Source organism: Schistocerca serialis, chromosome 1, assembly GCF_023864345.2.
Source record: "Schistocerca serialis cubense isolate TAMUIC-IGC-003099 chromosome 1, iqSchSeri2.2, whole genome shotgun sequence".
NCBI lineage: Eukaryota > Metazoa > Arthropoda > Insecta > Orthoptera > Acrididae > Schistocerca > Schistocerca serialis.
Window position 1 is genome coordinate 578144886 of NC_064638.1, and position 13436 is coordinate 578158321.

At 46.6% G+C, this 13436-nt stretch overlaps 1 pseudogene; it reads right to left on the bottom strand.

Annotated features, from left to right (window-relative positions):
* Window positions 1–4250: 4250 nt before the first annotated feature.
* On the bottom strand, window positions 4251–13235 carry LOC126416516 (rRNA-processing protein FCF1 homolog; annotated as a pseudogene).
* Window positions 13236–13436: the final 201 nt, after the last annotated feature.

Consider the following 13436-nt stretch of genomic DNA (forward strand, 5'->3'; position numbering starts at 1 on the left):
GCATTATGTCGGCGATTGCTGCGCAAACAAGTTTTCCAAGTGCGCGTACACGACCATTACTCTAACACGCCAACATATGGTTTACACTTGTAAGTAGGCTGTTTATGTTTTCTCTATGTAAGTAGGCTGTTTATGTTTTCTTATTGGCAACGTTACGTAGCGCTCAATATGAAAATCACTGGCTGTGCTGTTTGCAGTCTGTGGCTAGTTTGCATTGTTGTCTGCCATTGTAGTGTTGGGCAGCGGCAGCTGGATGTGAACAGCACGTAGCATTGCGCAGTTGGAGGTGAGCCGCCAGCAGTGGTGGATGTGGGGAGAGACATGGCGGAGATTTGTAATTTGTCATGAACTGCTATATTTATATATGATGATATCAAGGTAAATGCATTGTTTGTTCTCTATTAATATCTTTCATTTGCTAACTATCCCTATCAGTAGTTAGTGCCTTCCATAGTTTGAATCTTTTATTTAGCTGGCAGTAGTGGCGCTCGCTGTATTGCAGTAGCTTGAGCAGCGAAGATTTTTGTGAGGTAAGTGATTTGTGAAAGATATAGTTTAATGTTAGTCAGGGCCATTCTTTTGTAGGGAATTTTGAAAGTCAGATTGCGTTGCGCTAACAAAAAAATATTGTGTATCAGTTTAAGGACAGTCTTGTATAATTGTTCAAAGGGGACGTTACACACTCGCCTAGTGTGAGACGTTCCCTGTGGGCGTCCACCGGGGGCCGAACCGCACAATAACCCTGGGTTCGGTGTGGGGCGGCGAAGGGGTGAAGTGGACTGCGGTAGTCGTCGTGGGGTTGTGGACCACTGCGGCTGCGGCGGGGACGGAGCTTCTCGGTCGTTTCTAGGTCCCCGGTTAACATACAACATACAACGATACGAGTATGCGGCCGAGTTATTCGTCCACCTAGTGCTGGCACTGAGGGACATTGAACTTGCTTGCTTGGCTGGGTACGAGTCGGTGGGACATCACGTGGTCGCCCCAGCTGAGGTCAGGTGCAGAGGAGAAAAGGAGTGCGTCGCCGGAAATGGGTAGATCCCAGAGCTGGGAATTTGGACGGCTGCGCTCGCAAGGCCTTTGCATAAGACAGACAGTGCTCAAAGAAACGGCGGAGTGTCGGAGAAGCTGACAGATGCCTTCTTACAGCTCTACATGAATCTGTAATAATTCATAGTCAAGTAGTAAAGAAAACCTGAATACATCTGCAATCTCAGAAAAATTGACTGCAAGTGCTGTTTACAACAATGCTAATTTGACATGGTCAGTCACATGTGTTAGTGGTCACCACAAATGTAAAGAGAACCGAGAGACACTGTCAAAAACGCAGAAATAATTTAATGATAATTCACTGTTAATCAACATGAGCGCTTTTGTACAAGATTACTAGTTTATTTATATGTGAACAAACCTTTATTTGTAATTACTGTGTACGACCTGAGTGTGACCGAATATTTATAACATTCTTTACTTAAATATAGTTGTTCTACATATGTTTGGTTCGGAAAGTAGGCATGTTGAGTCAAATCATGTCTGTAGAGCTTAAGAGCGATGTATTTTTGGCAGGGACAGTCTTCAGCCAATGGAAAAGCAGACAGTAGTGGAACATTGTGGAAGTCAAGTGGAGACTGGGACTTTTTGAGTGAAGACCTCAGGGGAAGAGCTCATGGGACGACTCTGGTCACTTCAGGTCGAGTGCTGAAGAAGCCAGATCTTCTTACGGTAACGTGTGTGATTCACTTGTACAGGTGATTGGTTGTAAGTGGTGAACGGCCACTACAGTACTCTAACTTTTGAAGAGACTTTATATTTTGAGAGGTCTGAATTTGCTCCAGAGTAGGACTGTAACTTTCTCCACTTGTATTACGGAACTGAGGACAGACAGAGTGTGAGTTACTATTCTTTGTATCATGTGTGATAATTTGTAAATCATCGTGTTGATCTCTGAACTGTTTTGAGCTGATGAATATTTTGTGTATTGCTATCACGAAATAGACTTAGTTTTCTCATATGAAGTATCACTTATTATGTTAATAAAGTATCACTTATTCAGAGTATCCTAATTAACTGTTTTATTACTAGTGACCTCAGTGTCCAAGAAGTCGGACACGACACTAAGTACAAACATCGTGAAGTATCTGCAAGAAAACTGCCTTCAACTTGGTAATCAGAATGTATTCATATACTATTGCAGACGCGAAATACAACTTTTCCTGATCCTACATAATATATAAACTGCCACTGGTAGAGGCACAGGAGCGTATTTGGTATTTCTAGACACTTCAAACGCTTTTTCTTCCATACCACACAAACACCTACTAATAGAAACACGTTCGCATGGTATTTCCAATCATGTTTGTTTATACATTGAATATTTCCTGTCTGGCCGGGCATAAAGAGACAAGAATGTGATATCGCGTCTGCATTTCTCAAAAAAGTGTGACAGGAGCACCGATATTCACGTTTTGCATTGATAGCTTAGAGAGACGTATCAGTTCGAATCGCAGGCTTTTCGCAGATTTTGTGGTTATCTACGAAGAAGTGTTAACTGATTATTGTTTTAGTAATACCCATCATTGTCTCGACAAAAATAATGGCCTGATGCATAGATTAGTTATTAGCAGTTAATGCAAAGAAGTGTAAAGAAGAGCATATCACGTATCTTAATAAAGAAATAACATTTGACAAGATGATTAACGAGTCACAACCTAAAGTGAGTCATGTCCCGCAAATACCTGCTGCTAATATGAGCAGAAATACGAAACGGGAGGATGACGTCAACTCATTTGTGGGTAAAGCCAATACTAGGTTTCGAATTGCCGAGAGGATACCTGCGAAATTCTTGTTTCCAAAATTATCAGCTGAAATTTATAATAACCAGTTGCAACGTTTTGTTATGTTTTTCGAAAAAGAAAATCTCATCCATAAAAAGTAGGATGGATTTCGCAAAAAGAGATCTTGCGAAACTAAGGTCACTGAGTGGTATTGTTCCATTCCTCCATAGTGACTTCTATGAGGTCCTAAAGGTCTTTGGAGGGACAGTACGATTGCAAAACGCTTGATTTAGCATGGCCTATGAATTCTCAACGTAGTTGAGATCTGGAGATGTGGTGGCCATTCCATCCGACTGATTCTGTGCTCCACTATTAAGATATTGGCACTAGGGATATCCTCTGGCCATACATGATTCTACTTCAAAACTTGACTGTGCCACCTTGTTAAGGATGGCCTGCTACGGTCGCAGGTTCGAATCCTGCCTCGGGTATGGATGTGTGTGATGTCCTTAGGTTAGTTAGGTTTAATTAGTTCTAAGTTCTAGGGGACTGATGACCTCAGATGTTAAGTCCCATAGCGCTTGGAGCTATTTTTTGATAGAATGGGCGTCTACGATACAGTTAAGATGTAAGCATTGTACTCGTTGCCGCCACACACGAATATCAGTATTGTCAGTGTGGAGACCGATACATGTCTCATCAGAAAAAAGTGTATGGCCCCCTGCTGCCTAGTCCACAAAGAGTGGTTTCGTGCCCATGCGACCCGAGCCCCTCTCCAAATCCTATTTAGAGGAGGATCCGTGAAAGGCCTTCTGGAACTTAATCCCTGCTCATCGAGCCTACTTCGTATTATTTGTGTTGATACCTGCAGTGATGTAGCTGTTTGCAACTGCCGCCTTAGAGATGCAGTATTGTACTGAGGGTTGCTACTTGCTGTTATACACAGATATTGGTCCTGCATACCTGTTGCTTTTCTTACGCGGCCACAGATCCTGCCGTCAGAAACTTGTACTATATTCTAGACACATCACACGCCAATTTTTACAGGCAGACACGGTTACCGTAGACTGCATGTACTGCCCGCTTACGGTGGAAACATGGACTTTTTCCACTACAGTTATATTACAAATAAACCAATGTATTGATATCATGTTTCTGGATCACAACGTTGGCAGTATGCAACATTTGTTTTGATCACTGTAGTTGACGACACTTCGGCGATTTGCCTGTCGATGTGGCTCAAAATTATGAAGACAACACAACAGCCAGTCCTCAAGCGGAGAAAATCTTCGACCCAGACGGGAATCAAACCTATGCTCCCCGCATGGAATTCTGCTGCACTGACCACTCAGCTGTTTTGTTTTTTAATAGTATTTCTTTCTTCATTTTAGCACAGTATCCTGAAAGAGCATATACGTGTTGTGAAATTGACATGAAACGCACAACACAAATACTAAATCAATTTAAATCTGATCTTCACATGGAAAGATACATACGTAATAGGAACATCAAGTACATTCCTACTCTCTTTTTCAGATTCCGATGACAGACTGCCACTATGTAACATTTATGCTGTGTCAGACTTTGACCTATCCAGTCATCAGCTATGTACCCTTGTGCATAGAATGTATACGATTTTTGTCAATGTAATTCTTTCTATATGGCCAAGTTTTTGCAGCTCACCTGCAACGCAATCAGTAACATATGCATTATGCATATAAGCAGTCCATCTTACTCTGGATTCTGTCCAATTTGTAGAACGATTTCGGAAATTGGTTTCAACGAAATGTGTTATGGTGGTTCCAGCTGTGTGTTGTACTGGAAGAATAAAGCCGATGACGCCTGAGGGATTCATGGACGCTTATCTGATAAGGAGTGTCTGGCTTTTCCTTCCGGGGTGGTAAATGATCTTTTACCTTCAATCGTGAGTCGTTTAAACTTCACATTTTCTTCATTTGCGTAAATTTCTGTCGAATAATTTTTCGCGTCTTTGCGTTTTGCCCTGCACAAAAATAAATTTGCTTCATAAACTTAAACACACAGTAATTGCGGAGACACAAATAATTTCCGCCACCGTTTTCGAAACTTAAACCATACTGCCTGTCCAGTTCAGTCACTGAAACACCTTTTAAATTCCACAAGCCATCGAGAACATGTTGTGTCGCATCTTTGACGTCATGACGTAAATGTAAAACATCTTTCTCTATTTTAAGTTCAGCGCCGTCAACAGTATGTTCTGATAATTATTTGTTACGTATCAGGTTCTTATTCTGGTTGTCTCAGCTTCATTATCCTTCTCTCATGATCACTTCTGTAGTTTCGGAGTTCTTGGCCCATTGTGACTGAACTGTGCAAGAAATTATGACTGTTACGAAAAAAACCTTATCTGTCAAATATGTAACAATTGTGAATCTTAACGCACACAAACAAACAAAAAATAGAACCACCAAACTCATGTTCAAAAGTCATAAACACCCGTTTCCAATTCAATCACAGCTGCCGAAGATGTGACCTATGAAGGTGGACATGACTTCCTTGAAGATAGAAACGATGAAAAGCGACAGACTGAAAGATATTTTCAGGACTCCCTCCAGGAAGAATGGCACAGCATAAATGATATAGTGCATCATGTCGCAACCTCCACGAAGCTTTTTGCAGAAGTGTGCAGGAGAATTCAAAGAAGTGCGGCGCGGTTCGTCTCAGGGTTGTTTACTCGGTGTGATTGGAAATGTTTATTGCACTTGACTCCAGTTTCCTGTAGCATTCAATCAAGTTCAAATTGGACATAATCCAGAGTATGATGCACTGCTTATGTGCAAAATGTACATAAATCGGTATGATTGGCAGCCCTACTGTGCAGCAAGCAGAGGTTTATTGACGAAGTTGCAAGAGCATTTCGGAAACAGTCGGGTAACACATTACTTTCTCCCACACGCACTGTCGGGAGAAAAGTCGTAACACCAAAACGTAATTAATGAAGAGTACTGAAATTTCTAGAATAGATTTGTCGTAGTAACATATTTATGTGATTAACATTGCATGACCACAGGTTGATGTAAGTTAAGTTATTGCAAATGTAAAATGCTGGTACATTAATAATCGGTGTAACTGTCACAACGTTGACAGCAAGTATGGAAACGTGCTTGCATTGTGTTGTCAGTTTTTGGGACGGAGTTCACTGCCTGCTGCAGTTGGTCGGTCAGTACAAGGACGGTTAATGCTGTTTGTGGACAACGCGAAAGTTGTCCGATGAAGTCCCATATGTGCTAGACTGGAGACAGATCTGGTGATTGGCGAGGCCAAGGCTGTGTTTTGTCGACACTCTGTAGAGCATGCTGGGTTACAGCAGCGATATGAAGGCGAGCGTTATCCTTTTGAAACATGTGGTATAGATAGCTAGGATGCCACGGCGTAGCTGCCATTTAAGTTGGCATTACGACAGAACGACGACAGCGCCCGCTAGCAGGCGCTGTTCAGCTCTATGAGCACCACTGACAAGGGAACCTCCCAATCGCACCCCCCTCAGATTTGGTTATAAGTTGGCACAGTGGATAGGCCTTGAAAAACTGAACACAGATTAATCGAGAAAACAGGAAGAAGTTGTGTGGAACTATGAAAAAAATTAGTAAAATATACAAACTGAGTAGTCCATGGGCAAGGTAGGCAACATCAAGGAGAATCTGAGCTCAGGAGCGCCGTGGTCCCGTGGTTAGCGTGAGTAGCTGCGGAACGAGAGGTCCTTGGTTCAAGTCTTTCCTCGACTGGAAATTTCACTTTCTTTATTTTCTCAAAGTTATGACCTGTCCGTTCGTTCATTGACGTCTCTGTTCACTGTAATAAGTTTAGTGGCTGTGTTTTGCGACCGCACGGCAAAACTGTGCGATTAGTAGACGAAAGGACGTGCCTCTCCAATGGGAACCGAAAACATTTGATCGCAAGGTCATAGGTCAACCGATTCCTCCACAGGAAAACACGTCCGATATATTCTATACGACACTGTTGACGGCAAGTGCGTCACATGACAGGAATATGTTGTCGACCCACCTAACTTGTACACTTAACGAATGGGTAAAAAGATTCTTCTACTTTGCGCGATTTAGCTTTTCTTGTGGATGTGATAATCACTCCCAAAAAAGTGATGAAAACATAAGAGTTTGTCACATAAACTGAAAAAAAAATTAAACTTTTCACTCGAGGGAGACTTGAACCTGGGACCTCTCGTTCCGTAGCTGCTCTCGCTAGCCACGGGACCACGGCGCTCCTTGACTCCCATTCTCCTTGGTGTTGCATATCTTCGCATGGACTACACAGTTTGTATATTTTACTAATTTTTTTCATAGTTCCACACAACTTCTTCCTGTTTTCTCGATTGATCTGTGTTCAGTTTTTCAAGGCCTACCCACTGTGCCAACTTGTAACTAAATCTGAGGGGGGTGCGATGGGGAGGTTCCCTTGTGAGTTTCAACCCTTTTGATCAAGAGCAGACTGCCGGGACGCTCCGCTTCAGCTTGAGACTGTGCTCATCTGTGCAAAGTTATGTATTACGCTTCTTGCACCAGTAAACCACCTTTACTTTCTTGCAGTACGGACGTGTATTACTTTTTCCTGCTCCTGCTCCTAACCACGCGCCGCCTTCCAGGCGGTATACAAAAGAACACACCCATTGGAATGCTGTCCGTGAATGGCAGCACAACAGATAGAAGTCTATACATCATTTTTAATGGATCAATACAGATTAACGTATAAATTTGCAGTCAGAGTGCGTTGGATAACCGTGACAGTGTTCCTGCTCTAATACCAAATCGCACCCCAGAACATAACTGCAGGTGTAAGACCAGTGCGTCTATCACGCAGACAGATTGGCTGGAGGCCCTCAACCGCCCTCCTTCTAACCAACACACGGCCGTCACTGGCACTGAGGCAGAACCAGCTTTCGTCATAAAAAACAACGGACACCCACCCTGCCCTCCCGTAAGCTCTCGCTCGATGCCTATGAAGACGCAAAAGGCGATGCTTTGGGATTAGTGGAATGCACGCTGCAGGGCGTCTGGCTCGGAGCTGTCCTTGAAGTAACCGCTCTGTGACAGTTCGTTGAGTCACTGTGGTGCTAGCTACTGCTCAAATTGCTGTTGCAGATGCAATACGATGCGCCACAGCCATACGCCTAACACGATGGTCATCCCCTCTCGGTAGTACCACGTGGCAGTCTGGAGTCCGGTCTTCTTGCGACTGTACATTATCGTGACCACGGCTGCCAAAACACTTTACAGTTTCCACATTCCCGCCAAGTCTTTGCGGAGAAGGAACATTCAGCCCCTCGTAGCCCTTTTCCACACCTCATTTAAACTCTGTGAAGTGTTGATAAAGACAACATTGTCGCCTTAAAAACTTTACTGATTAACGTGAACTCATCGCATCCTACGTCAAAGGTAACTAACTCTCACGATCGTTACAGCGTATTCTTCTTCTTCTTTCGCTTGTGCCTTGTCCCGCAGTTTTCGCAGGGTTGGCATTGTTACAAACCGATTTGGTATGGTTAATTTAAAGGGGTGGCTGGATACTCTTCCTGCCACTACCCTGTACCGTCCCCGGAAGGAATCAGTGTACCCCAGTTGTCTGCGTCTAGTGTAAACCATGAAATAGTGCGAAAGTGTTTCAAGTGTCTGTGAGTCGTGTAACTGAGGAGGGATTGGGGGGGGGGGGGGTGAGGGGACCAGCCTGGTATTCACCTAGTGGGATGTGGAAAACCGCCTAAAAACCACATCCAGGCTGGCCAGCACACCGGCCTAAAAGTTAATCCGCCGGGCGGATTCGATCTGGGGCCGGCGCGCCTACCTGAGTACACGAAGCAGCGCATTAGCGCTCTTTTTTTATTTATTCATTTATTTATTTTTAATTCTTTTTTATTTTTTTATTTCTTTTTATTTATTTATTTTTATTGTTTTTAACAGTAAGGAACTGAAAACTAGTAAGTGCACTCGTTGCGTCGAGTTGGGGACGCACATAACTAAATCCATGCTAATAGTTATAGAAAAAGACATAAAGAAAGAGAGCAAAGTGCGGGGCGAAGGAAACCATGAAACAAAACCGGATGGGAAAACCAAAACTGCGAAGACCTTTTCGCACCTGGGACAAAAAGAGGAAATGGGGCAAATACTGTTACAGAGTGTGAGGGTTCACAACGAAACTCTCCATCTGCTGTATCATCCAGGTATGACTTCTCGTAACGATGAAAGTAGATCCCACGTTGTACCGTGTAGTGTTCTATCATCGTATTGTAATTTTAGCTTCTATTACCCGTGATGTTCCAGCTACGTGGAGCGTCGTGGAACGCACTCCACAAAAAATTGGAAAAATATTGTCGATACTTTGGGTTACGGAGGATCTTGCAATGTCGTTCCTGCAAATAGTTCCAAAAGTCTAAAGTGTCCTTAGTGCCGTCTTGAAACAAATAATGCACTGCATGTCCACGAAGCCACGTCAGTGCATTAGTTTTAGTGCGTGGGTAATACGTTTCATCCGGGAATAAGATAGTCTTGGGGTCGATATGATTCGGCGTTACCCGAAGGAAGTATGCTGACATTTGCCTCACTAAGTGCCACACTGCCGCAGACTCGCCGCAGCTAAGACGGTGTTCATCGTTGTCTTGAACGCCACAGCTCGTGCACGTGGGTGAGTCTACCATGTGGATCGCACGTAGCCTTGATCTGGTCACCTGCTTACCGTTGACAGTGATATACCACATCGCCGTGACGTCAGTGTCCAGTGTTACGTGGTGAATTGTCCTCCACACTACTCGCCAGTTGACGTTCGGGTGCTTCCTCTCCACGACGTTATCGGGTCGTCCACGTTGCAGGACCCGATAAACCGTCTTTGCCGTCGCCAGTTGAGTCGCTGGTAAGGCAAGTCGAACGTAACTGAGTTCGAGGTAAAAGACACCCATGTAGAAGATCGAGGAGGGGACGTGGTGTATCGGCACAGGCGGCAACAGGGAGGACGGTGCTAGTTCTTCTATTATCAAACTAGTCAGACTGTCCGGACGGCGGTGCTATAGTTTGACTAATGTGCTCACAAATAGGGCGACCGCTCTGTCATAAACGTGATAAAGGCCAAGCTCTCCCCGATCCGGGGGAAGGGTGAAAGTCTCATATTTGATCTTGAAAAGCATTCCTGAACTCACGAAGGACCCAAAAGCCGCAAGTATACAGCGAGCTAACATCACCGGTGTAGGTAATATCTGGGCGATGTGCGGAATGCGTGACGCTAAATGTGTATTAACATACTGGGTCCGTTGGACGATGTCCAGGGCTCGTAGGCGGTTGTTGGCAATTCCAGTCCGAACATTTCGTAAAAGCCGTCGAAAGTTGTGAGCAGCGGTCCGTCGTATATCGTCTGTAAAATCAATGCCGAGACATTTCAAACTATCTCTGAGCTGTAAGGGGGTGACACCGTTCTCAGACAATCCGACCCCGATGTTCATCGCCACCGATTTAGCGACGTTGATACGACTACCAGTGGCCATGCCATATTTCGCTATCCAATTTAGTGCGCTAGCGGTGTCGTCACCGTTGCGGATGACAATCACCAGGTCGTCAACGTACGCTTTACACCGGAAAGTGTGGCCTCGTAACGTCATACCCGTTAGTCGTTGGCACAGGCCGCAGAGGAGAGGTTCCATGGCCACAGCGTAAAGTAAAGTGGACAGAGGGCAGCCTTGGCGTGTCGATCGAGAAATGGTGAGGGGCTGCGGAGGTCGGCCGTTGACGATCACCCGGGTTCGATTCCCGGCGGGGTCAGGGATTTTCTCTGCCTCGTGATGGCTGGGTGTTGTGTGCTGTCCTTAGGTTAGTTAGGTTTAAGTAGTTCTAAGTTCTGGGGGACTGATGACCATTGATGTTAAGTCTCATAGTGCTCAGGGCCATTTGAACCATTTTTTGACGATCACCTTGGACGTCGCGTCACGGAGTAGTCGCATGACGACAGTGACGAATGGCTGTGGGTACCGCATATGTTGGAGGACCGCTTCAAAATAGTTGTGGTCCACTCGGTCGAAAGCTTGACTAAAATCGATTGCCGCCAGTGCACCCTTCAGACGACATGCCCTCGCCAGTGAGATCAAGTCACGATATTCACTGAGTGCTGTTTGAATGTTATTGTCGCCTCCTAGTGACGTTTGCTCGGGTGAGATAACATTTCGTAGGGTCTGGCGTATCCGCGCCACCAACAGTAGAGAAAAGATCTTAAAGTCGCAGTTCAATAGCGTCAACGGGCGGTAGTCCTGCAGTCGTGAGCCACCGGACGGTTTGTGAATAGGAATAATCATCCCTTCCACAAGGGCCGCAGGGAGCGGCACGTCCGGGGATAGTAGTTCGCGACAGATGTCCGTCCATCGGGAGGCTAATAAATATTGAAATGTCCGGTAAAATTCCAAGGGGAGGCCATCAGGACCCGGAGACTTGTTGACAGCTCCTTTTCTAATGGCGTCGATCACTTCTTCTTCTGTAATTTCTTCCATCAAGGCCGCTTCCAGTACCGGGGTGACGGTGCCGTAAATCGTCTGAGAGACGTCCTCCAGTGCTGTCGGATCAGGGGTCTGAGCGGAATAGAGTTGCGAGTAATGATTGTAGAACGCTGTGTTAATGTCTTGTTGCGTGGTGAGGCGATGACCGTCCTCCGTGTCGATGAAGCGTATCAGCGCTCGTTGGCGTCGTTTGCGTTCACGAAGGACGTGGAACATTGACGGGCGTTCGCTAGGTATCCGACCCTGCGTCCTCGAGCGGATGACTATCCCCTCTAGGTGACGTCGCATATGAGCGAGGATCTGAGCCTTAGCACGGTGGACCGCCGTTTGTCGTTCCGGAGACGGCGCCATAGCATCGCAGTCGCGCAGGACCCGGAAGTAAAAGTCGAGTGTATGTCTTCGCCAAGTAGCGTGGTCACGACCGTAGGTTATCAACGTTCGCCTCAGTGCCGGTTTGGCGCAGTCCAGCCACCAGCGGATCGTTGTGGGATATGCATGGAGGCGATGTTCACACGAATGCCACGTGTCCTCAACGGCTTGGCGGCAATCCGGGTACGACAGGTGAGCGATGTTTAATTTCCACGGGCTGCGGCTTCTCCACATTTGTTGCCGCCGCAGGGTGACGGCACAAATGTAAGCTGAGTGGTCCGAGAATGCTGCAGGCCACAGTTCCGCATCCTGTGTTCCAGCGGCGAGAGAGCGTGAGACGTAAATCCGATCGATACGACTGGAAGAGTGACTTGTGAAGTGCGTGAATCCCGGTCGGTGGCCATGAAGATGTTCCCAAGTGTCCACCATCTGCAGATCTCGAATTAGCGTCTCGAGTTCCGGGCACGGATTATGTCGTGGGAGTTGGTCTCTGGGCGCCAGTACGCAATTGTAGTCGCCTCCAAACACCAGATGGTCGTGGCGGCCTTGGAAGAGCGGGGCGACGTCTTCCGCAAAGAATCGTGAACGTTCGCGACGTTTGACCGTCCCGGAAGGTGCGTAGATATTGATAAGGTGAACACCCAGGACTGTGAGTGCCATTCCTCTTGCCCCAGGCAGAAACAGGGTATCGCCCGCCACTATCCCTTCCCGAAGAAGTACAGCGACACCGCTGCCTGTTGGGGAAGCTGGAGAGACGCAAGCATCGTAACCGCACATGCCTGGGAAGTCGTCGACGTACACTTCCTGGAGAAGGGCTATGTCGATGGAAGCAGAGTTCAACATATCCTGAAGCAAGGATAACTTAGCGCGCGTCCGTATAGTGTTGATGTTTATAGTTGCAACGCGATAAGTTTGAGGTCTATCCACAGCATCCGTGTTGGCCATCAATACCCTTGTAAGGCTGTCTCGTCACTGTAACTGACGGCGGGAAAGGATCAACACTGGTGGGGTAAATTTCCCCCCGTGTCGTCCGACACGATGGGCAAGGAGTGTTCCTCACAGTCGTCCGCCCAGTCGCCATGAAATACCATCGGCTGTTGGTGGCTGTTGGTGGCTGCTGCGGCACTCGGCGCTGACTCCATCGGCTCTACTGGCTGGGAATCGGCAGCGGCTGTCTGCTTGTGATCCTGCTGTTCTGTGGGGTCGGAGGGGCTGAAGCCGTCACCACGGCGATCTGTTGAGTTTGAAGTTACAGCGGCCTCTGTACCGCCGGTACCGTCGTCGGAATTTCCACAGTCCACGTCAGACGATCGCTGCAAATACTCGTCCGATGGAGCACGCCGCCGTCTCTTGTGTTTTCGCGGGGAACGCTGTTTACGGACGTGTGTTTCAGTATCTGAATGTGGGTGGATTTCTTCAGCTGCTCCGGTGTCTGGAAGAAAAGCCGCTGTCGGCACAACCTTTGGGTCAATGTCCATCCTGGCATCCACGCCTTCTTGCAAGGTCGGTCGGTGTTTATCTTCAGGTGGGGGCGCCGTTGTAGAGGCCGGACCCTGTACTGCAGAAGCCATCGTGGTCTCGCCATCGGGGACGGCTATCGGACTAATGTCGTCAGCATCGGAAAAGGTTGCTGCCCGTGTAACTTCGGCGCAATTGAGAGGAAGGGTCGTTACCGTAGAATGAGTCATAGATTCACCTGTCAGGATTTGAGTAAGCCGTCGTCGGAGACAATCCTATCGGACGTGTCCTACTTGGCCACAACCAGAGCAAGT